Source organism: Neofelis nebulosa, chromosome 2, assembly GCF_028018385.1.
Source record: "Neofelis nebulosa isolate mNeoNeb1 chromosome 2, mNeoNeb1.pri, whole genome shotgun sequence".
Taxonomy (NCBI): Eukaryota; Metazoa; Chordata; class Mammalia; order Carnivora; family Felidae; genus Neofelis; species Neofelis nebulosa.
Window position 1 is genome coordinate 5,550,652 of NC_080783.1, and position 24,502 is coordinate 5,575,153.

The window sequence follows — 24,502 nt, forward strand, 5'->3', positions numbered from 1 at the left end:
ACCTAAACAATTCGGGGGGACCCATGGAAGGCCTGCTGGTAACGTGGATGCTGCCCCTTGATCTGGACGCTGGGTTTCCATTAGCCACCTGCATGGCGCCTTTGCTCTTCGTGTGTTGTTTTTTTGAAAATCCAAAGCATTTTCATAAGCCAAGTCTTCCCCATTGTGTAGCTGAGCAAATAATATCTGCATTGAACAAAAAGCAAAAGAAATAAAGGGAAGGTAAAGAAAGAAGAGATTTAACCAGTTTCTGTCCAGTTCCACATTGGTTTCCGCTCAGTACTCCAGCCAAGGAGAGAGATTCGGTGCCTCGGTCGGACCCGACCCCCGCTTAATTTATCTCCAATTTATCTGATCTCCAAGCCTGTCTTGGGCTTTCTTCCAAGTCCAGAACTGTTGCCTTTTTGAGGGTGCAAATCCTTTGAGAAACCTGGTAAGGGCTTACAGGCTTTCTCTTCAGAAAACCACCTGTACCTGTAAAGTTCTGCCACAGACTCTCTAGAAGGGCCACGCTAGGAGGCCGTGGGCCCCAGGTGAAACACATCTGCTTGCTTCTGATAAACATGATGTTCGAGAGAACAAGGAGCAACCCAGAGGGTGGTGGACACTGTCAGAGGCCAGCCTAGGCCAACCTAAAGCATCACTCGGTGACACAATTTCAAGGACAACTGAAGGAGGCTGCACATTCCAGCTCCTACAGGGAACAGAGTGTAAACAGGATTTCCAGTGACGACAGAAAAGGAAGGAAAAAGGATCAAGTTGTGTTTACTGAGCACAGAGTCCAGGGAGGCCTGGGGGGTGGATGGGGGGCATGGGGGACGGGGGTCCGTGTTCACAAGGAGCCAAGGCGACAGGCACACCACACAGTGTAGAACACGACAGACCCTCACCAGGGCGGACCCCTGACCTGTTGGGATAGCAGACGGCCAGGTGGTCAAGGGAAGACACCGTGACCTTGGGAAGACACCGTGACCTTGGGAAAATGCTGAGCTTGGACAGACGCCGGCTTTTTTTAAGTTTCTGCTTCCTCTCCTGTCAAATGCAAGGCTTGGCCCCAGGGTCTTCTAAGTCCCTTCCTGCTCTCGACAGAGCGGAAAGCAGGTCCCGGGCGCATCACAGGTAGAGCTCCAGGACATGCATCTGCCCAACGACAGCCTACAAAACACCGCCAGAGTGTGCCAGGAAGGTCCAGGCTGGCGCCTCTGCCCGGCCGTCCCGCAGGCCAGCTGCTCACTTCTTGGAAAGAGGGGCCCCAAGTCATTCACTCTGGCCAGTGGGGCATGTTAATCCCTCTTGTGACCTTTGGGACCCTCGGGACAGCCCGAGGTGGGGAGGGCGACGTGCCTGACGGGCAGCGTGGACCGAAATGTCAGGGGAGGGCTGCCCCCTTGACCACATTAACTGCATGTTCGGAGGAGCCACATGGCGGATGCTCGGTCCCTCAATAAAGACACGAGAAAAGGAAGGCCCAGAGGGGCTAAATGGCTAGTCCAAAATGATGGGGTGGGGCCAGGTCCCGAAGGAAGGAAGAGGAGGGAGGGGGGAGGCGAGAGGGAAGGAGGGAAAGGAAACTGCATGTAAGTCCAGGTGAGGGTGAATGCAGATCTCCTCCTCAGCTGCCCGGGAGGACCATCAGCCGTCACTGCCTGGCCCAGGGACACGCCCGTGGCCCCGCGCCCATCCCCCTGATGGATCCGCGAGGGACACCCCCTACCAGAGAGCCAGTCCACGACCTGCCTGCTGACCCAACGACTCAGCGAGGACTGGCCCAAAAAGATGAGCTGGCCCAAGCGACTCCCGAGTGCCGGAAGCCAACATGGCCCAGGGGCAGGTCCCGCTGAGGACTGCGGTGCATTGGCTGGAGGCCATTCCTAGGCCAGGTGCACGCTGGGTGAGCAGCAGAGGCCAGGTGACAGGGCAGAAGCATGAAGGGGTGAGGAGAAGGGGGGCGGGGGTGGGCATCCAATTCTTGGAAAGCAGCTTCATTTCTCAAATCCTGGTTCTCGGGTCCTCCGTAACCCTATGCTTGGTCTCGATCCTTCTAATAATCCTTTTTCTTCCTCTTGAGCAAGTTTTTATTTAAAAAAAAGTTTTTTAATGTTTACTTATTTTTCAGAGAGAGAGAGAAAGAGACAGAGCACAAGTGGGAGAGGCACAGAGACAGAGAGGGAGACCCAGAATCTGAAGCAGGCTCCAGGCTCCGAGCTGTCAGCACAGAGCCCGACACGGGGCTCGAACCCACGCACCGTGAGCTCGTGACCTGAGCCGAAGTCAGCTGCTCAACCTGCTGAGCCACCCGGGCGCCCCACTCTTGAGCAAGTTGGAGTGCATATTTAATTGGATTTGACCTGAAGGAACTTTCTAGACACTGGCTCTATTTTTACAGACAAGTAAAGTGAAGGCCAAGGAAATTAACGTAGGCGAAATGCTCACGGGCTCATAACTGAAACTCGTCTATACTCAGGCCAGATGAAAGCGCTAAGCTCTTTGCGTGGACGCTTTCTGACCAGAGAATAAAATACACTCACTCTGCCCTTCCCAAGTGCAGCCGGCCCGGCAGCTTTAAACAATGAACTAACAAAGGGGTAAACTCAAGCCAGAGAGATAGGAAAATGTGGGAGTTTCTGATTAGATCGGTTCTTTGTCGTCTGAGCGGGGGTTTAGCCAGAGTTTGGGAGGCTCTTGAAATAAACAATGGTGGACTCTTCCTTCACTCACACCTTTTATCTCCAAACCCTCAAGTATGTTAAAAATTTCTCATCTGTCCTCAGGCAGGCCGGGTAGGAGGGTTAACACAGCTAACACAGGAGGCTTTTAAGAAGGCAGGTGCCATTCTGAGCGTAACCCCTCACCGGGAGTGGCTCGGGTTTCTCATCTGTCCACATTCCCCAGATTGTACTTTGCTGGCCGGCGACCTCACTCAGATTCAACTGCACCCTTGACTTAATGAGGCGGCACCGATGTGAGGCATTTTCACGCAGAGGTTTTGAAAGAGGCTGAGTGCTGTCTCAGGTTGGACGCATGGCTGAGGGGCTGCCCTGTGCCTGCTCCTGGGTCACCCCCTCTGACCCTGTGAGGTCAGCCCCTGCCCCAGGGGGTGTCCACGCTCGGCAGGTGCACAACGGGTGCCTCTAGGTCATCTGGCCAGGGGCAGTCCAAGCAGGCCTGGGAGTCACTCCATGGACAATGCGGGCCTTAGCCTGCTCTGTCTCAAGGGCATATGAAAGAGGCTCTCAACAACCGTACACACAGGGGCCAGACCCAAACTGCAAAAAATAACCGCTCAGTGGTAGCCAGGGGGTGGGGGCGGGGGGGCAGGGGGACGATGGGAGTAACTGCTTATCGGGTGCAGGCTCTTCTCCCAGGGTGATGAAAACGTTGCAAACCAGAGAGAGGCGGTGGCTACACAACACGGGGAAGGCACTAGATGCCAGGAAATGGTACGCTTTAAAACGGTTAACTGAGGGGCACCTGGGCGGCTCAGGTCATGATCCCAGGGCCGTGGGATCGAGACCCGCGTCACGCTCGCGCTGAGTGTGGAGCCTGCTTAAAATTCTCCCTCCTTCTCTCTCTCTCTCTCTGTCCCTCCCCTGCTCGCTCTCATGTGCACCTGTGTGTGCGTTCTCACTCTCTAAAATTAAAAAAAAAAAAAAAAAAAATAGAGGCATCTGGGTGGCTCACTTGGTTAAGCATCCAACTTCAGCTCAGGTCGTGGTCTCACAGATTCTGGGTTCGAGCCCTGCGTCTGGCTCTGTGCCAGAGCCTGGAGCCTGCTTCGGATTCTATGTCTTTGAGCCTCCCTCTCTCTGCCCCTCCGCTGATCACGCTCTGACTCTCTCTCAAAGATAAATAAACATTAAAAAAATTTTTTTAAATAATCAATCAATAAATAAAGTACAATGGCGAACTGGATGTTACACGAATTTCACTGCAAAACAACACAAAACACTCCCAAACCCCACACAATCAGAAAGGTCTGGAGATCGCCGGTCTGAAAAGTAGCCCCTGAAAAGAATTAGCAGGTGATTCTGACGTGGTCTAGACAGAGGGCACCTGGCCAGGGCCGGCCCTCCTCCAGAAGAGGAATCCAGGTAGCTGAAAGGTAGCTTCCTTTAAGAGCAACTCATTCCTGAATCGTATCCTTGACTTTCAGGTAAATTTAGAGTTCTAAAAGAAACGTGATCAGCTGTTTACTCTAAGAATTAGCTCTGTGGCTCACGTTTGTGGCTTGCAATTTGTTTCCACTGGCCAGCACTGGACCCAGAGACCCTAGCCCACGTGAGCCATGAAGCGCCCTCCCAGGACCAAGGTAAAGGGGGGCGGGCAAGGAAGGAGTGCCTTAGGGCACACGAGGTGGGCTCCAGGATTGGGATTCTCTACTTACTAATGACTCTCTGAACTTGAACTTGAATGAGGTACTCCCTTGAGCCACATCTCTGATCTGTAAAATGGGCAGGACAACAAGAGTGTCGCAGGGCTTGAGCAGACACAACGTGCGGAGGGTGGTGACTGGAAGCCTTCCCAGGCACTGGCAGAACCGTGGGAACGAGCCTCGGTCTCCCCTGCGGAGGAGGAACGGCGCTCTGCCCTCGGCTGGCACACTTCCCTAGGAGATGGAGGGCCAAGTTCTGGTACTTGCTGGAGACACGGCGACACGGCCACTCACACTGGTCTTAAAGTGATGAGAAACAGAGTCGGGGCTCATTTCTGCTCCCTGCCTTGGTCCATCAACTTGAGCAGCCAACATTAAAGCAGGTGCTTTAACAAACCATGTCTGGCGGTGGTAACAAGGCGCTCGCTAACAGGTTAAGACTCTAACTCGGAGTTGCTGGGATGACAGGCAAATCACAGAATCGGGCACCAGCAAAACTCTGCACATCCCCATTGAAACCCCGGGAAGCCCCACCGCACGATGAACTTGACACAAATCAGGTCTTGAATATTAAAATGCACAAAGAAAAAACTGCATTTATGTTCCCGTGGGGGGAAAGCCACAAACACTGACCACATATGTTAAGAACCTCCCCCCTCTTTTTTTTTTGGCCACAGCCAACAGATGATCTCTTTAAATGCTGTAGGACACACATCCACTCCCCTAAATTTCAGCCCCCAAAACAAGCTCTCCAGGCTCCTGGGAGCCCTTTATGCCAAGACAGAGACAAGGGGCACCACTCTGGCTCCTGTCTAGAAGGAAGGCGCTGTCCCACCAGCCTGCTTCCTCTTCACAGACAACCTGCCGCCCCGGGAACCCTGCCTGGTTCAATGCCAGGAAAAGCAAGCCACGTGAATACCGCTCAGGTTGCTGCTGGGGTAGGAGAGGGGTCCCAGGCAGGGGCTCCCACTAACTTCCTGCTGTTTACTCAGGAGGGGGTGGCCTGCACTTGCCAAGCTACACCCCGCATCCAACCCCGGGGATGAGACCACGTGGGGGTCGGACAGGGAGTCATGTGGTACGACCCACTGGTGTCTATCACGTTTATCTAGAGAAAAGAACCAAGCTTCGTGTTTGCTCGCTGATTTCAGAACCCCTGGCATTCTGGCCAATGCCAGGCCAGAAGAATGCTAGGAATTTGGAGGGCTTTCACTGGGTTTTGCTGCAATCCAAACAGACCACAGCCTCCAGGGCAAGGGGCTGTACTTATAAGGCAAGGGCAGAAGTATTTTAAATCCTGAGACTGCAGTGTTGGGGGCGGGGCGGGGCGGAGGGCCCCCCCCGCCCCGCCCCCCCCCCCCCCCCCCCCCGCACTGACCCTGGGGTCAGAAGGCTCCTAAATTCCTTACATCACTATTAAAAGCCCCCAGGGCGTAACCTGCAGACATCCCCAACATTCTTTCCGTCCTAAAGCACTTGCAGATACTGGGCAACAAGGAGACCTGATCTACAAGGTGGGGGGATAAGAATGTTGGAACAGAATCCAGCCATCTAGCCCCCTCCCCAGTTGAACAGAGGATACATAAGGCTTAAGGAAAAACCTGGAAGAAGTCAAGCAGCTGTCCACTTCATTGGGAAGGGCTTTTATCACTCAGACACGATCTGGAAGGCAGCAGCCTCTAAGCCACTCCTTACGAGCTCCCCTCTCCTACCCAGAGGCTCCATGTAATTCTATCTGATCCTTTCACCCGGGGGAGGACACGTGTGTGGTTTTTATTTTTTTTTAATTTTTTTTTCTCAACGTTTTTTATTTATTTTTGGGACAGAGAGAGACAGAGCATGAACGGGGGAGGGGCAGAGAGAGAGGGAGACACAGAATCGGAAACAGGCTCCAGGCTCCGAGCCATCAGCCCAGAGCCTGACGCGGGGCTCGAACTCACGGAGCGCGAGATCGTGACCTGGCTGAAGTCGGACGCTTAACCGACTACGCCACCCAGGCACCCCGTGTGTGGTTTTTAAACACAGGAAGCCTGCACCACGCTGTGTAGACGACCCCACCGAGGTGACTGTCCCATGGCTGGCCAAGCGAGTAAGAATCACGAGCTGCTAGGATCCCACTTTGGAGTGGAATCCCATGCGGACTCCACTTCCCCGAGGAGCAGGGAGTTACATCCGGACTTATCCGGTCACGACATGGTGCGCCTGGAACTCACAAAGTAACACTGTATGTCAACTGCACCTTCAATAGTAAAAGTTAAAAAAAAAAAAAAAAAGGAAAAGCCAAGAAAATACCCGGGAACGTTCTACGAGGACACCATTCTCTCTTTCTCGCTGCTGCGGCACGCCTGCTCCTGGTGACGGCTGGTAATGCTTCCTCCTAACGTCCTGCCAACGCGTTTCTGGGACAAATGCCCTCCCAGAGCTCCGGGGTGGGCGACCCGTAACCGCGGCCACATGGCACTCTCTCAACCCGCACCCCGTCGCCGGTGGTCATTGTTTGGGAGCTCATAACCTCTCCCGTTGTAAGAATAACTCCTTTGTGCATACACAGAAGGACAGCCAACCTGGGCTCTGCCCCATGGCTGTTAGGGCAGAGCAAGCTGCCCATCTGGTTTCTGGGTAGAGCGAGAATGTTCCTGGCACCAGAAAGGGAAGTCACCGGTGCCACCTGACCTTCCCGTGTTGGGGACCCTGAGAGCGGAGGAGGATAAGAAGACAAGAGAGCCCCAAGGGAGATGTGTGCCGTGCGATAAACGGCCAGGAAGCTTCCAGAAGTGACTCCTCCCTTGGGAGTTGCTCTGCAGGTGTACGGGCCCATCTCCCCATCCGGGTCTGTGCACATTGGCCACGACACCACACACAGTCTCCACGAAGCAGGCCCGGGGCGGCCACCCACCCCAACACCCTGCCTGCGCGGCTTACCTGCCACGGGCTTCCAGACGTCAGAGCAGAAGTCCCGGGAACCGGCCTTCCTTCCAGAGAAGGGGGGGGCTGCAAGACACAAGGGGGGGGGGCCTAGGGTTCAGGGCGTCGGTCGGCCGGAACCCGTTCCAGGTCTAGAGTCCCCTGTGCTCCGAGCCACGTTCGCACGGCAAGGTGGGGATGCTGGGGACCCTCCCCGGACAGCCGCCCCCACCCTACTCCCCCCAGGAGTCCCTGAGACCCACTGCGGCCCCGCTTTCCCTCTGCAAGCCCTGCCCCGGCAGGGCGGACCCCAAGCATGCATCCCCCCAGTCAACCTCCCACACAAAGACCTGTGTCAGAGTTGGCCTCCCGGGCAGCCCGGCCTGCGACAAGGGCTTTTTTTTCCCCGGTGCTGTGTTTTCCCTCACCTGATCTTACATCTGCCGCAGAGACCGGCAGTCTTAGCCCCACACGACAATCTCAGGAGCTGAACCCCAGAGACACAGTCCAGTTCACGCACAGCACGCAGGGCCGCTCAGGAGGAGGTGGTTCGAATCCCACCTAGCTAACGCGACGCTACAGAGCCCACGGCCGCGAAGGACTCCTGAAGCAGGGACGGCAGGACAGAGCAGCGGGACTGAAGGTCACCAATGCGTGACTCTCAGCCACTGCCTCCCGGCCCCATCACGTCGTGGAATGTGAGGCTGAAATCTCATTCTGGAGGCCCTCCTTAAATCAAGGCCCCCTGGCCCCCTGCCCCTTCCCCGGAACAGACCCTCTTCCGTGTAAATATTTCACACGCGATGAAAAGGGGCATCATTAGGAATCATTCATTCCCTGGGATCTGAGATGGGGAGGGGGCGGGGAGTATGTTGTCTGCCCTCCCACTTCCCCCCCCCCTCCCCGGGGGCTTCAAACGTAAACAATTTCTAGATGTACAGAAGGGCGTGGGGACAGAGGAAGAAACCAACCCGAAGCGAAGAGAAAATGTGGCACGTACACAGTTAATCTCGAGGTAGACAGAACTTCTAAACTTCGCAAGCAATGAATGAAATCACAGAGGCAAGGCAGACAGCTCGATCAAAGTCAACGAGCGCTGAAAAAGGCAACAATGTGAGAAAATATATTCAAACACGACAGAAGATTTAGATCCTAAAAGAGTCAGAAAAAGGCGGGGGGTGGGGACAGGATGTTCAAGGCACAGGAAACCAGAGGCCGCTGTCCACCCGGCACGTTGGTTTGGGATGCGTCCACCTTGCTACCCACGGGGGCCAAGGAACTCCCCGAATATTCACCAAGACTCAAGGAGACTCAAGGGACTCCCCGAATATTCAGCAAGGTGCTCACAGCCCTTGGAAGACTGATGGCAAGACAGAACGGAGACCTCATCACGTTAAAAGGGGATAATGTGCTCAAGGCGCCGAGAAAGGACAGGAGGTGGTGACAATGTTAACACAAGGGGGCTCACGGGGGCTTCTGCGTCTTCAGACTTCTCTGATCCCAATTTGTTCGACGGTGAGGACAGGATAGCCCGCGTTTCCCATTGCGAAAAGTCACTCCTCCCAAGTCACGATACCAGCCTACGCCAGAACTCGGGGTGCCTCCTTTCCTCTTCCCCAAACCCCTCCAATCTTGGCTGGGGTCTTGGGAATCTCGAGCCTCGTTCTGACCGGGTGCCAGCTCTGGGGGGGGCCTCGTTCCCCTGCTCTGGTCCCTGTGCGGGCTGGGTAGTTGGGAGGCCGGCGAGGCCGGAGTTCTGGAGGAGCACCTCCACGTGGTCCCTGCCTTGGCCTCCCTCACCCCTGCTGCGGCTCACCCCGCCCCGGGCTACCCAGAGCCCATCTCCCAGGCACAAAATAAACGTCTGCTGGGAAACTGCAGGCTGCTACCTCGTCTTAACTCGAAAACGTTGCCAGGATTTTTCTTCGTGAAGAGATTACCACAACACGCTTACTCACTGCTGAATGAAGGGCTGAGTCACTCGGCATTTGGGGTAAGGACCTTGCAAGCTCTCTGGGCTCTCCATTCGCTCCTTCCAGAGGATTATTTAGGGAGAGAACTTTCGCTTACAGACCCGTGGCCCTGAAGCTGAGTTGTATTGCATCACACGAGTCTCTGGCAGACAGGGGGGGGTGACTGGGTCAGCTCCTACCTTATACCTAATACCCCGTGTTGCCCAACAAGCTGGCTCAGAGCTGTCTGTGTTGGACCCTGGGCAGGTACTTGGTGCGCGTGCACACACACGCACACGGAACCCTCTGGCAATTCGGTGTTGAGAGTGCAGGAAGGGAGAGGGTCTGGCTGTGAATGGTCCTGCCCGGGAGGTCCAGGGGGGATGGATTGAGTGGACAGGACCTGCTGGCCCCTCTCCAACTCCCTAGCTCCATGCTCCACCCCTCCAAAAGCCCCAGGTTTCTGCACAGAGACCAGCTTTCCTGGAGGAGAGCTGGTGTGATATTTCGGGGAGGCGCTGCTCTCCCCAGGGAGTGGCCATATGCCTGTGTGGGCCCCCCAGTCCCCACGGCCCCCCAGAAGAATCCACAGGACTTAATGCATGTTCGTCAAGTGGGCATCAAGTCCTGAAGTCGGGAAGACGCCTCACTCCCTGGTTTTATTTCAAGAAACGTCAACGCTGTCATTGGACAAAATTAAGGGAAATCTCCAAGAACCACCGAGCTGTCAAAAAGCAACGCGGAGGATATACAAGATTCTGTTGATCTGGGGAGTCTCCAAACACAAGTGTCTTTGCCCACAGTCCAATGTCCCTGTGCACCTGTCAGTAGCTGTTTTAGCAGCTTACGGTCTCGGCTGAAGACACAAGTACAGAGGGTTTACCCTACTTGAAAAAGGTCTGGAAGGCTGGGTGCATGAATACTAAGAGGCTGGTGACATTTAGACGGGAAACTATATTCATACCAACACAGAGGTGACAGCTTGGCCCTACATTCTCACCCCAGGACGGTCACCAACAAGACGCTCAGCCAGGCCTTCCATTTCCTCTGTTGTAACAGGGGAATTGTGCCCCCCGCCCCACACGTTCCTATGTTGGAGTCTTGCCCTAACCCCCAGGACCTCAGAATGTGACCTTATTTGGAAATAGGGTCTTTACGGAGGGAATGGAAGGAAAACGAGGTCCTTAGGGTGGGCCCTGATCCTATCTGACTTTACAGAGGGGGAGATCTGGAGGCGCGCATGCATACGCACACGTGCGCGCGCACACACACACACACACACACGCACACAGATAACGCCATGTGAAGGTAGAGGCAGAGATCAGGGGATGTGTCCACAAGCCAAGGAACGTCAAGGGTGGCCAGCGAATCACCAGAAGCAGGGGGAAGACGTGGGACAGACGCGCCTACAGCAGCCCTAGGAATCCATAACGCCGTCTCTGCGAGACGGGAAAAGAAATTCCCATGATCCCTCTCGTCCACCTCAGGGGCTGCTGTGGGAATGGCAGACTTGCTGAGGTTTCCAAGCCGCCACGAGGGACATGTACGGATCCATGTGCTGAAGGAACCTTCGCACCCCGAGCCTGCTGGACTCCGGAGTGTCTCCACGGCAGGAACTGGCTCCCCCTCATCGCACAGCGGTCCTAAAAGGGACCACAGTAGCAGAACAAGAGGAGAAAGCAGAACCCGTTAAATTCCCGTCCTCTATCAGCGGCAAACTTTGGCCCAAGGGCCAAATCCGGTGCTGCATCTGTCTTCGCGTGGCCCACGAACGAAGAATGTTTTTACATTCGTAAATAGTTTGGGGGGAACAAACACAAGAACGTTTCGTGACGTGAGCATCCTATGAAATGCAAGGTGCAGTGGCCATAAGTCAAGTTGTATTGAACGTAGCCATACCCGTGTGTGTACGTTCTGTCCTTAGTTCTTTTGTATGTCCAGGACTCAGCAGCCGGGCCGGAGACGGGACACGAAGCCAGAAAGAGTCGCTGTCTGACCTTCTACGGGGAAAGTCGGCCGACCCCATTTCCCTCCAGGCCCTACTTGCGCAATGGGGCAGAGGGCCAGGCCGCGATTGGCTCAGGCCAAAGGGAAGTGGGCATATATCCACAGGTGCCTGGCTAAACGCCAGACGTGCTGGCCAAGATGTTAGGTAGGAGGAGATATGGCAACAAGGAGGGAAAGAAAACAATAGGGGTTGTGGCCAGAAACAGAAGAGAGAACTGGCCCCAAAGGCAAACTTCATCAATTCAAAATGGTTATCTAGACCTACCTCTGACCTCAGTAATGGAGGCATCCCTGACCTCCCATGGGCAGCGGTGACGCCCCCCCCCCCCATCCCGACCCCCAAGGGCAACACCAGTAGTTTTTATGCAAGTGACCCTCAAGACAAAGCGGGATCTCCTGGCCTGACCTTGGACTTCACCCCAGGCTTTTCATCACGGAAGAAAACCATCCCACTCCAAGATAACCAATTAATAAAACTGAAAACGTGGCACTTTGGTAACGGGCAATGACCTTTGTATCTAAAGTTATCAAAATTGAAACTCGACACTGTTAACGGACAGCGTATTTAGCCTGGTGGTGGATTACAGAGCCAAGTGAAAGTGTCTGAAATCTCACCTGACGTATGTGCTGAACTTTCCTCACACAGAATGGGGACCCGGCTCACGGACTTTTCCCATAATTACACAACATTTCAAGTCTTACAGGGTATGTGAGAAGCAATAGCCTTTCCTCTCTCCTGTATTAAACCTGTATTGAAAGTTAAGCACAAATGGGGCGCCTGGGGGGCTCAGTCGGCGGAGCGTCTGACATCGGCTCGGGTCATGACCTCGTGGTTCGTGGGTTCGGGCCCCGCGTCGGGCTCCATGCCGACGGCTCGGAGCCTGGAGCCCGCTTCGGATTCCGTGTCTCCCTCTCTCTTTCTCCCTCCACTCATGCTCTGGGTCTCTCGCTCTCAAAAATAAATAAACACAAAAAAATTAAATAAAAAAAACCCCGGAAAATTAAGCACAAGGGGACAGGGGTTTATTGAGACAGACCGCCAGCCACCCATGGTGGTTTCTTTACGGGTCCACCCGTTCACTCTCCACGACTTGTGGGTTCCTCCGGGGCACCTGACGTGGGAACAAGTCCGTGGTTGGTCACTGTGTGCGATGGCCGGCGTTTCTGGCTGTCCCTCCTCCCCAGGGGGAGGCTTCCGTTTGTGTGTGTGACAGAGGCACTCTCTGTCCCCTCTCTGTCTCAGACACGTGGATTCACACTCCTGTGGCCAGACGCTGCCTCTCGTCCTCTGGGTTTCTGTCCCCTCTGGTTGCAGCTGGTGGGCGGGGTGGGGGCTGTTACGGAAATCTTTCTGTATTTAACGATCACATGAAACAAACGGCCAAGTGTGCACAAGGGCAGCTTCCACGAAAATCAGCTGGAATATTCCGCAAAGGCTCCATGAAGGTGAATCGCTTAAGAGCAGGTGGCCAAATGAGACGGCACTGAACACCTGAGGAAAAAATAAGACGACTGGACCCAGGCTGCTTCCCTGGCGTCTTTGTGCTGTTATGTGACTTGAAGCCGGAAAACAGGGGGGTTTGCTGTGGTTCGTGCCGGACCCTGCTCTCAGACTCGCTCGGAGAAGACCTTCACCCAATGGAAGATGCGTGGGCCTGGGCTTTCGCATTAAAAAAAAAAAAAGAAAGAAAGAAAGAAAGAAAAACAAAAAAAGGAAAGTTGTTCTTCCAGGCTTTGACTAACTTTTCCACCTTGCTGGGTGGTTACGTAAGGACGCGGGCGATCTGACCCGCTTGTGATCCTGGGCTTCCTGTGGGGGACTAGAAGTGTAAGTCCAGCGTCTGGCCAAGTGACAATGAAGGAGACAGCTTCCCCAGGGCAGCATCCGGGGCTTTTGAGTCTGGCCCCCGTAACTTTTCCCCCGAATAAGTGGGAGGGAGACGAGCTCCAGTCAGGGAGGGAGTGGCGTCTGGGAGCGGCCCGGGTGGCAGAAGGCAGCCGCGTGGATGCAGGTCGTCCGTGGGCCCACGGGGCAGCTAGGCCCTTCACCAGCTAGACGGCCTCGGGTAAACGGCCTAACTTGAGTCTGCGCCTCGGTTTCCTCAAGGGTAAAACAGGGCTCTCCGAGCCATGCTAGAGTCCGTCCAATTAGGCTTTTCTTTTTTCTCTTTGGAACGCGCAAGACCAGATACTTGGTGCCGACTAAAGAGCAGAGACCCCACAAAACGCCTGGGGAATAAATAGACGGGTGAGAACCTAACGTTTAACATTTGCATCAGGCAACAGTTCTCCGACTAGCCCGGGTCAGACCCGCTGGAGGCTTCACCACAACAGACCGCTGGGCTCCACCAGGTGACGGTGACGCGACCGGTGCCTGGAACAGACTTCGAGAACCACTGGACCAACGCATGATGGCTGCACACATACCCTCCCACTCAGCCTCTTGGCTGTTTCCCACAATGACACCGTGAGGTGGGCAAGGCAGGAACTGTTGAGCCCATTTCCGAGATGGGAGAACGAAGACTGGACGCTTTAGATGGCCGAGCCGAGGTCCGGTGGCGGAGAGCAGGGGTCACGAGGCACGGTGCCAGGCCAGCACCCGTGACCGAGCCACAGAAGAAAGGTCAAATGCAAAGCCAACAGAGAAGGACAGAGCAGGCTGCGGTAAGACTGACGTCTCCAAGGCAGGGAGATTAAAAACACCTCTCAGGGCTTTTCAAGCAGGAGGAAGTCAAATGGGCCGCTTGAACGAGGCGAAGGGAGTTCAGGAGTGAGTCCTGGGCGAGGGCGCAAGTCGAAGTCTGGTGTGCTGAACACCCGGACGCTGTCAGATACAGAACAGGGACTCGAGTCCTGGCTCTGTCCGGATGCTGTGACCGTGGGAAGTCTCACCCCTTTGCCTCAGCGGTGGGCAGGGCGGGGAATCACCTGACTCGGGCTTTGTTCCAGAACCCCACGGCTACCTCCTCCCCCGGGGCACCCTCCGTGTTTGCTCGCCCCTCCCCGACGGCAGGGAGAGCCCAGGGCCGCCAGCCGCCTGACCTCTCGGATTCTCCCTCCTGGGGTCCAACCTTCACCCTGGCAACCTGTCACCTCAGCAACAGTGAAAGAGACAAGAGGGAGAAATGCAGCTGGAGACCCCCGGGGTCGGCTTTTCCAACCGATTCCAGTTCCCTTCCACGCCTGACTCATCCCAGACTAAGGCCCTCGAGAGCCCCCTCCGCTATTCAGCCTCGTAAAGGGGCCCGGGGGGCCTCCGCCAGCCTCGCCGCGGGGACCGTGGAAACACCCACAGTTTAGAAAGCCCAGCCAGAGCGGTGGAGCAAAGAGCAGGATACTGACCAGGGGCATTTAAATGATTCATAATTCGTTAAATTTGACTACACATCACAGACCGCTCCCCTCCGCAGATAACAAGCCTTACCCGCGAAGCATAGAAACTGGGTCAGTGACAGAATCACTGACTGGAATAAACATTTTCTGAAGCCCGAGACCCGAATGTGACAAGAGGACCATTCTATAGTTTTAACTATTTACCCGAAATGAATCTGCAGTTTCTAGATCTCCTTGTTGAGATAAGCACATTGTTATCCCGAAATGCAAAGCAGTCCCCATCCTCGGGGAATATCCTACTTATTAAACTTCAAAAAAAAAAACATGGGGCGCCTGGGTGGCGCAGTCGGTTAGGCGTCCGACTTCAGCCAGGTCACGATCTCGCGGTCCGTGGGTTCGAGCCCCGCGTCAGGCTCTGGGCTGATGGCTCGGAGCCTGGAGCCTGTTTCTGATTCTGTGTCTCCCTCTCTCTCTGCCCCTCCCCCGTTCATGCTCTGTCTCTCTCTGTCCCAAAAATAAATAAAAAATGTTGAAAAAAAAAATTAAAAAAAAAAAAAAAAAAAAAACTTCAAAAAAAAAACAAAACAAAAAAACGCAATCTTCAAACAAGAAAAAAAGAAAGAGTTAAGAAAACCTTGCAAACTTGGAAAAGCCATCGGAGCGGTGTGCGCCCGGGGAAAGGTCTCCCTTGGGGGCACGGGGTTGGGCGACCACCGTGCCCCCCTGCCCATCGGCAAGGCTGGCAAAGGGCATAGCTGTGTGGAACATCAGCTCCCTCTTGGTCCCCCCAGCTCCCAGCTACAGGGTGAACGTGTGGAACCGGGTCCTGGTCAGAACGCGGCAGTCCAGGTGGTTATCGGGGGACGTGAAAGGTGGGTTCTCACTGCCATCTCGCACTTCCCAAGAAAGCCACCTGCACCCGTGTGATCGGTGTCTCCGCCCAGTGACTGCTCTGGACACCTGCTTCCGCTTGCCTTCCTGATCAGCAACCACCGATTAAACAGGAGAGGTTAACACCACTATAAACGCGGCTCGAGCTTCGGGGGCTGCTGCTCATTCGGATTTGGGGGACACGAGCTTCGAGGGCCAACCGGCCACTCTGTCGTCTCACAGATCCCCACTGGGCCTCTGCTCCTCGTAAAGCACAGCGGGACAGCGCGGTAAGTAAGAAACTGGGGTTTTGCATCCTGGAGCTGGAAGGAAGAGAAAGCAGGCAGGGACATTCGAGGCTGGAAACGGAAGACACGGAGAGACAAAGTCCTCGTCCGAGCGCAGAACGAGGAGCAAGGACTCCTCGGAGGGGAAGGGGCTGCTGGGGCACAGAGAAGGCGCCACCCAGCAGGTCTCAAGGGAGGACGCCAGGCACACGGCACAGAAGTCCTTCTGCAGGTGTGCGGCCCGTGATCCCCGTGCGCCCTGCGCCCTCATTCCCACACACATCTGAACGTTCTCTGATGATCCTTGGAACACCTCCTGTCACACTGATGGCCGACAGTCATTAAGCCAGACCTTGCTGGCTGTCTCGGCTCTTGCTGGAGGGAGCCTAACTATCAGCCTTTCTCACGTCCCCAGGGAATCGTCACCAAGTCTAGACTACACGAAGGCCACACAGTATTGGATCTGTTGCCCCCTCGCTGTGCTGAAAAGATGCTCTCCAAACGGACAGGTGCAATCCCAACACCCCAGGCCTCAGCCGTCACTCAGCCTGGAGGGACACGCTCCTTGGGGCGGCCCTGGGTCAGTGCCCCAGCCTCCTGTCCTCCAAGGAACGGTTCTATGGCATAGTCACATGGTTCCTAGGACGATCCCCTGCATGAAGGAGCCCTAGCATCACGGTGACCATGAGTTCAGAAACTCACTCACCTTGTACTTGCTTATCCCCACTCCCAACTCACACTCCTGGCTCCCTGCTACCGGTCCCCAAGTCCTTACCTCAGGCTCTGCACTCAGGGGTCCCAAACCAGAACACAGGGCAAATGTGAAACAGAAACCTTTCCCTTTCCACCACCATCCCACTAATGAGATACATTTATATTCAGCTAAACTGGAGAAACGCAAAGGGTCCTCATACTCCAACTGACCTTTCACGTCAAAATAAATTCGCTGTGGCTCACGTGCAGGCTGGAGGCCAAGGCCATCAGAGCCCATGGCTCCCAAGGAGTTCCTGACGCTAAGTTGGGCCTGGATCCCGGTTCAGGCCCCGCAGCCCCAGCCCACACCGGCAGGGACGCCCACCCCAGCCTTCTGGAAGCGCCACGAGCTGTGACTTTCAGTCAGCCGCATTCAGGGCTCTGCTCAAATGTCGCTTCCTCGACCCCCCAAGAACTTGGTGGCCTAAAACACCACCTCATTCGCTTTCAGTCTGGAAGCCAGAAATCTGAAACCAGTCCTAAAGTCAGGGTAATGGCAGGTTCCGTTCCTTCTGGAGGCTCTAAGGAGAGAATCTGTCTCCTGGCCTTTTTTGGCTTCTAGGGGCCACCTGCGTTCCTGGCTTGTGGCCCCTCCTCCATCCTCAAAGCCCACCACCCCGATCTTGGTCTCGGTCATCACGAGGCCTTCTTTAAGGTCAGATCCCCTTTGCCTGTCTCTTAAAATGACACTTGTCACTACATTATATTTAGGAGAATCCAGGGCGATGTCTCTCTCCATTAATCACATCTGCCAAGTCCTTTCTTACCATATAAAGCACCCCTCACAGGTCCTAGGATGATGGGAAAATCTCGGGGGGCCGTCGTTCAGCCTCCCACATATCCATCCAGACCAGCAAGCTTCCACCCCCCCGCCCCCTCGGCTGGCTTCGCGGATCACTCTAGACATTCTGTGCTGTTGTTTTGTTTATTTCCTTTCTCTTCCACCGGAGGAAAATGCTCCGAGAAGGCAGGGACTTCATCCTGTTCAGCCGGAACGCCCTGGAACACAGCTGGCATGCGGTGGACACTCCGGGAGGCCCTGGAGGAGCCAGCAGCCGTCTCTGTAAGCAGCTAACCGGCTGGGCCCCTGGGGGCGGGAGCCGCCTGTCTGCTCACTGCCGTGTCGCGCCTGGCCCCCGGGGACGACGCTCCATCACCGGGACCTGTCACCTGATAGTAAAAGAAAGTCCCCCAGGTGGCTGCGATCTGCAGTTTGATGTTAGAGCAGCTCATCACCCGCCTCCCAAAGGGTCCCAGCCGCCCCGTCCTCCCCACACCTACCTGCCCGCTGCCTCACCTGCTTCCCCGGCTCCTGAACACAAGGTGCCCTGCTTGCCGGCCACCTGCCCCGCGTGGAGCCCCGCCTTCCGGAGCCATCCCAAGGCTCTTCCCCGCTTTGGCCCCGTGTCACCCCCAGCCTCCTTAGTGCCCACTGCCAATTCCTCTCACTGACCAGCTCCACTGCCTGACCCTAAACTCCTACACACACATCCTGCCTGCTCCAGTAGGGAAGGCCTCCCCAGGCCCTGCCCTGCCCGTGCAAAAGAAATAATAAACCCAGGGTCCAGCCCCTACCCATCCCCCCCACAAAGCCTGTCACTTCAGCTCTTGGCAACACCCCCTACCCCCCACTTAGAGGGTGGCACTTCCGGGGCCTCCCGCACACGTGAGCTCCTCCCTGTTCCCTGGGGGTGAGTCTGATGAGCACTCCGGCTCTCCAGAAGGTGCTACATGTCTCCAGGCTCTCTCGCTCCTGCGCCTTCCAGCAGGCAGACCCGACTCTGCGTTTACGAGCTACCCGCCGCTGCTGGACAGGCCGTGAGCCCTAAGGCATCTCTGTGACTCCCAGCCTCAGCTCAGTGCCCACAGCGGCCGGCAGGAGGACGGAGCAAAGCCGGGGAAGCCAAAGGTGTGTCCCCAGGTGCCACAAGCCAGTCGGCCACGAGCAGGTGATGCCCTCTCCGTACCTGGGAGAGGCCCAGGCACCACGAGAGACCAAGATCCAGGACTGCCAAGCACAGCCGGGGCTCAGGGGGCATGGGATCGGCAGAGAACACACGCTGGATCTCCAGAGACATCCCATTAAATGTGAATTTCGAATCCGCAGCGAATAATTTTGTTAGCGTAAGTATGTCCCAAACAGTCAAATATAGCTGGATGTCGTGCATTTTCACTTGCTAAACCTAGCACCCCTACAGGGGTGGGGGGTGACGGGGTGGCCACTCCAGGCTGTGCCAGATGGGACTTCCCAAGAAGGCTCGCTTCAAGGGGAGAGGTGGGAGGAGGAGGGCAATCAGCGGCCAAGCCCGCCAGGGCCACTCCTGCCAGACTTCGCCAACAAAGAGGTGCGTGCGCTCCCAGATAGTAACTTCCCACTAAAGAACTTTGTTAAAAAATAAAATAATTCTTGCCGGCTAGAGAAAAGGGTTGTTTCCATTAATATTTTTCCATTCCTGCATCATCTGCAAGAGCTCACAAACATACAGCCACTCTCCGGCAACAAAGATCGCCATGGAAACAGATCACCTCCATCCCCAAAATCATGACTTCGCCTCCCATTCCACCAGAAACAGACTACAGATTGTTACCAGAAAAATCCTTGTGCAAACAAACACAAGCCAACTGCCACTGAATGGCAGGAAATGTAGCTGTTTTTTCTAATTTTAACTTTCTCCAGGAATGCACTTGTTCTAAACACGCGGGGCACATTCTCCCCAGACCCACATGCGGAGCAATCTGGACCGCAGAGAAAAAATGCGGATTTAGACCTGCCGGGGGGGGGGGGGGGGGGGGGGGGGCGGCGCACATGGAACCCGGGTCCCAGCACTGACTCACGGATTTCTCTAGAATGACAGAGACTGACAGGAGCTCCCTGGACAGGAAAGTACTCCCAGACCAGGAGCCTCATTTCATAGGCACAGCCATGGCCCTGAGACTGGACCACAGGCCAGAAGTGGAACCCTCCAAAGCAATGCTGCAGATTATCCCCTCGGGAGAGGTTTCAGAATGTACGTTATTGGGACTGCTAACGCCCCTGTGGCCCAGTAACAAACTGGGAAGCAACGCTTGCAACACTCAAAGCCAAGAAAGTTTCGTTCTCCAGCAAAATTCAAAGATATCCTGCAATCCAATAAGGAAAATGGGTTAAAAACCCTGAAAGGGACCTTCACCTCGGAAGAAACCAGAAAAGCCAATAAACATTAATATATAGCTATAGTCATGAAAGCATAAGTTAAAGCAAATCAGATGCCCTCTTCCTTCCATCAGACCTCCTCCCAAAATGAAAAGTCACACAACATGGGACATTGGTGGCGGTGTGGAGCAAACCGAACGACCCGGAACAGTGCTTGCGGGAAGTGACGCCGGCCCCTTGCTAGACGGCTCCCAGAGATGGGCATCTGCATGCAGGCTGTAACAGCAAGGGCTGTGAATGCGCTCTGGGGCCCGCGAGTAAGTAAACTAGGTTATTAACATACAGTGGAAAACCACAGTGCAGTAAAAGTCAATAAACTACAGCTATATGTTATCACAGCACAGGTGAACCTCAGGGACATGGTGTGCAGCCAGAAAGGAACTCTCAGAAGAACACACATCAGTTAGCCAGCGCTGCGTAACAAATGACCCCACACTACACATGTTTATTATTTCGGGGCTTCTGCGGTCGGGGATCCAGATGTGGCTCAGCTGTGACGTCAGGCTACACTCAGGACTTCAGCCAGGGCTAGGGGCTCATCTGGAGGCCCCCCGTCCATGCTCACGTACTTACTGGCGCCATTCAACCCCTTGCTGGCTACTGGACCGAAGGCCTCGGGTCTTCGCCAAGTGGGTTTCTCTGTACGGCATCCTACTTTATCAAAGCAAGCAAGAGATAAAGGCTGTTATCCAGCAGTTAGAATCTAGGTAACCTAATCATTAAATGGCACCCATCACCGGAAGAGTCCTATCTGAAGCAGGTTGCCGGGCCAGCCACACCAGGGGGAGGGATGAGCCAAGGGCGTGGATCCCAGGTGGGGATGACTGGGGACCCTATTAGGGTCAGCCAGCCTCAAACAGAACGTGCATGCTTCCATCAGTACAAACGTTACGGATGTGAAAACCAGAGGGCAGTGCTTAAGGACCCAACGTTTACTGGCTAATGTGGAAAGACTATAAATAGCAGGGGGAAACCACAAAGTTCAGGTTAGGGGCTACTTGAACGCTTACGCTATCTTGGATAAAACACACTGGCACGGGGGGAGGGGCCCGGGACCTCAAAGGGAAAGTTCTATGTCTTGGCCTGGGTAGTGGCTACACGTCTATACAGGCGCTCATTGCGTTTGTGAGTTCCTGTTCATCCCCCAAAGCGTTCTTTGTATCTTCTCAAGATTTAGGGACCACGGCGCCGGCCTTCCGGCACCTCATGGAAGAGGGAGGACAGGTGCCCCGCACACTACAGCTGCCTCCTGTTCGCCCTGCCCTGCAAAGAAACAGACCAGCTTCGACCTAGAAGCGGGGTCCACCTGGAAGTCCTCGTCTCCCCTCCCAGCAAACTAAGTCCAAAGGCCTCCAAGCTCTACCTGGAAGCCTTCTCCTCCAAGGCTGGATTATGACTCAGAACTGGCCCCGCCTCTTCCCCCCACTCCCTTCCCTGCAGTTAAAGGCGGGGTCAGAGGCGCTGCAGAGCTCAGTCTCCCTGCATCAGACCGGAGGCTCCCCTCCAGGGCCTTGAAGTGCCCTGTGCTCCGCCATGGCGGGCGGTGGCGGTGGGTGTTACCTCCTGAGGCAACTGCAAACAAGAACCACCGATGGCTGGAAGCTGGGAGCCACCCAGACCACATCCTGTTTGGCTGCAGCATCGATTCAGTCATGCCAATATTGCCGAACAAAAGAACTTTCTACGCAGGCTTACAGAAGAGAGACGTGCCGTCTGCAGCAAGGGAACCAGCCCAGCCAGAGTTCCCGCACGGGTCGGCACTGGTCGGCGGGCACAAGTGGCCTGAGCGTGTGCCAGCCTGACCTCTGGGGGTTTGCGGGCCAGAGCGTCTGGGCTGAGAGGAGAGACGGCGCCTGGGACCGTGCATTTGGGCCAGCCCTCCGCACCCTGGTCAGAGCCGGCTCTCAAGCGGTTGTTGAGTGAATGGGTGAAGGAAGCACCTCTCCAGATGGCGTGAAGAAACGCCAACCATAAATGGAGCGTCTGAGGGAGACAAAACTGCTGTGGGCAGCAGAGCGAACCCCCTGCCAGGCCCATGGCGGTGGCGGCCACCTCGTTCTCCGGACGCCTGTCCCGCGGCCCGACGGCATCTTGAGAGGAAGGAAGGGACCCAAGGGAGAAAAGACTTCTGGAAGTCCGGCCCCCTAAACACCAGGCCTTCTCCGGGAGAAACCGCACTGCCTGTTTCTACCAGAGAAGGGACCAGAAAATGTGTTTTCCCTCACATACCTTAAGCATGTAAGGAATCTGGACGAGCTTCTTCCAGGACTGGATGGGGAAGGTTGTGGTTTTGAACCGCAAAGTGCCGCCAGTCTCGGTCGGGGATGGAGAGACACACACCCGGGTTTGAGAAGCAAAGGGAGGCCAGGGGAAGGACCTTCTAGAAAGTCTGGCCAGCCGTGAAGGGGTCCCCGGTGCAGTCAGGACCCTAAAGGCTCCTTCCCGGCTCTAGGTCGCCTCCCGGGAGCCCTCGGGGCCCCAGTGCTCGTCCCTGAGCAGGGTGGAGTCCAGAAGCTCCCAGGTGGCTGGCGCTGACCTAGTGCAGGGCCCAAGAGCTTTGATGCGCGTGAGTGCCGACGCATGAGCCGGGAAAGGCCACCTGTCCCACCTGAGCACCTCCGAGCAGACGTTGGACCCCCCCCAGCGTTCAGGGGCCCAGCTCCCACCCTCTCTTACCTGCAGGGCTTCAGCGGGCAGCAGAAACGCTCATATCTCAAAAAACAGGCACAAACGGGGCCCGCCTCACGGGGCTGCCATGGGGAATGAACAGCATGTGCGAAGCTCTTGGAACAGCACCAAGCCCACGGTCAGCGCCACAGAAGTGTTCACAGCTGTCATTCTCTGATGACGGCACCCCAGGTGCACACACACAGGCCCCCTGGGACGCTCTCAAGCCTACTGCTCCTACCCCCCTGCCACCTCCTCGTCTCTTTCTCGCCGAATCTTGTCCCTCTACACACGGTCAGGCTTATCTCCCAGTTCACCCTTCTGGCAAAATTTCAGCCCCGGCCCCAAAGCGTGAAGCACGAGCCCACTTCTCCCGAATGCCACGCCACCGCCAGCCCAGGGCCCAGACTGAGACTCTGCTGATCGCGGAGGCCCCGGCCACTCCAAGTGCAGTCTCTGGTCAGAAATGCACCTACCCCAGGCCCTCTGTGCCAGAATCTGCATTTTAACAAGATCCCGGGGTGATTCCGGAGCACCTAACATCTGAGAAGCGCTGGGCTGGGAGACGTCGGGTCCAGCCAGAGACTAGCATTCTGTCCACCCGCCCTCCTCGAGGTGGGTCCTGGAAGAAAGCCTTCCTGCCTAAGACTCCAAACTCTGTGCCTGTGAGCCTGTGCACCACAAGTCTGTGCGTGTGTGTGTGTGCGCGCACACGTGTGCAGCTGGAATGTAACATTGCTTGCTCCCTGAACCCGGACTCACCGCATAAACCAAAAACATCTCAAGGAGCACACACTTCAGAGCAGCCGTGTGTACTCTGTGCATACAGACAGGAGACAATCTCACCCTGTTTTCCATGCATCGACCCCGAGATGCTAACAGGACCAGCGGGGCTCTGGCCCCAACACCTGTGCTCGCTACGAAGCCCAATGTTCTCAACTCCGATTTTCAGAGCAGCTTATAAACGGGCCCATTGTCTCTGCCGCTCTGCTACCTTTCTCAAGTTCACCTGGCAAAAAAATGATCCGTGTTTGTGTTTAGAAGCCAGCTGCCTCACTGGCCAGGAGAGCAGCTCACCTCTAAACGTCTGGTCCGGGAGAGAACAAAGAATGTGCTGACGGAGAGAGACAGGCCACGGCCTGACCCGGAGCGGTCCAGGCCCACTGCACTTGGCTTTGTAGAGAAGGGCCGTTTCTGGCCGGGGTGCGGGGGGCCCCGGGCTCCTCCTGGCAGGGGGCACCTGGTACCACTGGCCGGCATCGGCCGGACACCCTCATGCTGACACCGACCGTGGTGGAGCCCGGGCATCACAGACACGGGGGCAGAGGGCCAGCCCGGCCACCCTACCGTTGCCCACTCGCTTCTCTGCCGCTCTTCTTGTCTATTCTTAAAGATGAACTTTCTTTTCAGACTAGATTTAGGTTTATAGAAAAGCTGGGGAGAAAACGCAGGGAGTTGTCCTCTACTGCCCAACACCCGGGTTCCCCGGTGACTGACCTCTCGCGTGAGGAGGGCGCATTTGTCCAACGTACCTGATGCAGATACATTATAATTAACCAAGTCCGTTCTTTACCCAGATTTCCTGGGTTTCTCCCCGGTGTCTTTCTTCTGTTCCAGGAGCCCGTCCAGGACACCACATGACATTTAGTCTTGTGGCCCGAGGCTCCTCGGGGTGGTGACAGTTCAGCTCCTGCACCCTACCCCCCGGCCTTCCCCTTTCCAGGCCCCAAACTCTGCAAAGTGCCAGGCAGCTGCTGGCCGGGCCATGTGCGGCCTATCCCCAGGAGCAAGGCCAAGATGTGTGCCCGGAGGATTCCACACACGCCTACAATCAGGGTGAGCTTTATGATTATCCCCGTTACAAACCGCCACGTGTCCCGGACGGGCAGGCCTGCCGTGGCTACAGATGAACTGTATCCCCTCCAGTGTGGGCGCCCTGACTGGCTAGGACCCACCTAACTCCCTCCCGCCTCCCACTCATCAGCCAAAAAGCACCCCAACACCATCCAGTGAACACACGGGGCGCCACGGGGAGGGAGGAGGTAGACAGAAGCTGGAGAAGCTGTGCCCAGCCACGAATCCCTGAGTTTTTTCTGAGCCAGGAAATCCCATGCCAGTGACGGAAGGAGCCCCAGTCTCCCCGAGCACCCAAGGGCCACGCTGA

At 55.8% G+C, this 24,502-nt stretch overlaps 1 protein-coding gene across 3 annotated transcripts in view; it reads right to left on the reverse strand.

Annotated features, from left to right (window-relative positions):
• SH3BP4 (SH3 domain binding protein 4) overlaps nt 1-24,502 on the reverse strand; it is an 85,616-nt gene that overhangs the window by 42,347 nt on the left and 18,767 nt on the right. For 2 of the 3 annotated variants that reach the window (XM_058700494.1, XM_058700500.1), the window contains one exon: nt 7,295-7,363. The exons of the other annotated variant lie outside the window; for it this stretch is intronic. The gene's annotated coding sequence lies outside the window, so the exon portion shown is untranslated. The remainder of the gene's footprint in view (nt 1-7,294; nt 7,364-24,502) is intronic. 3 annotated transcript variants of the gene reach the window in all.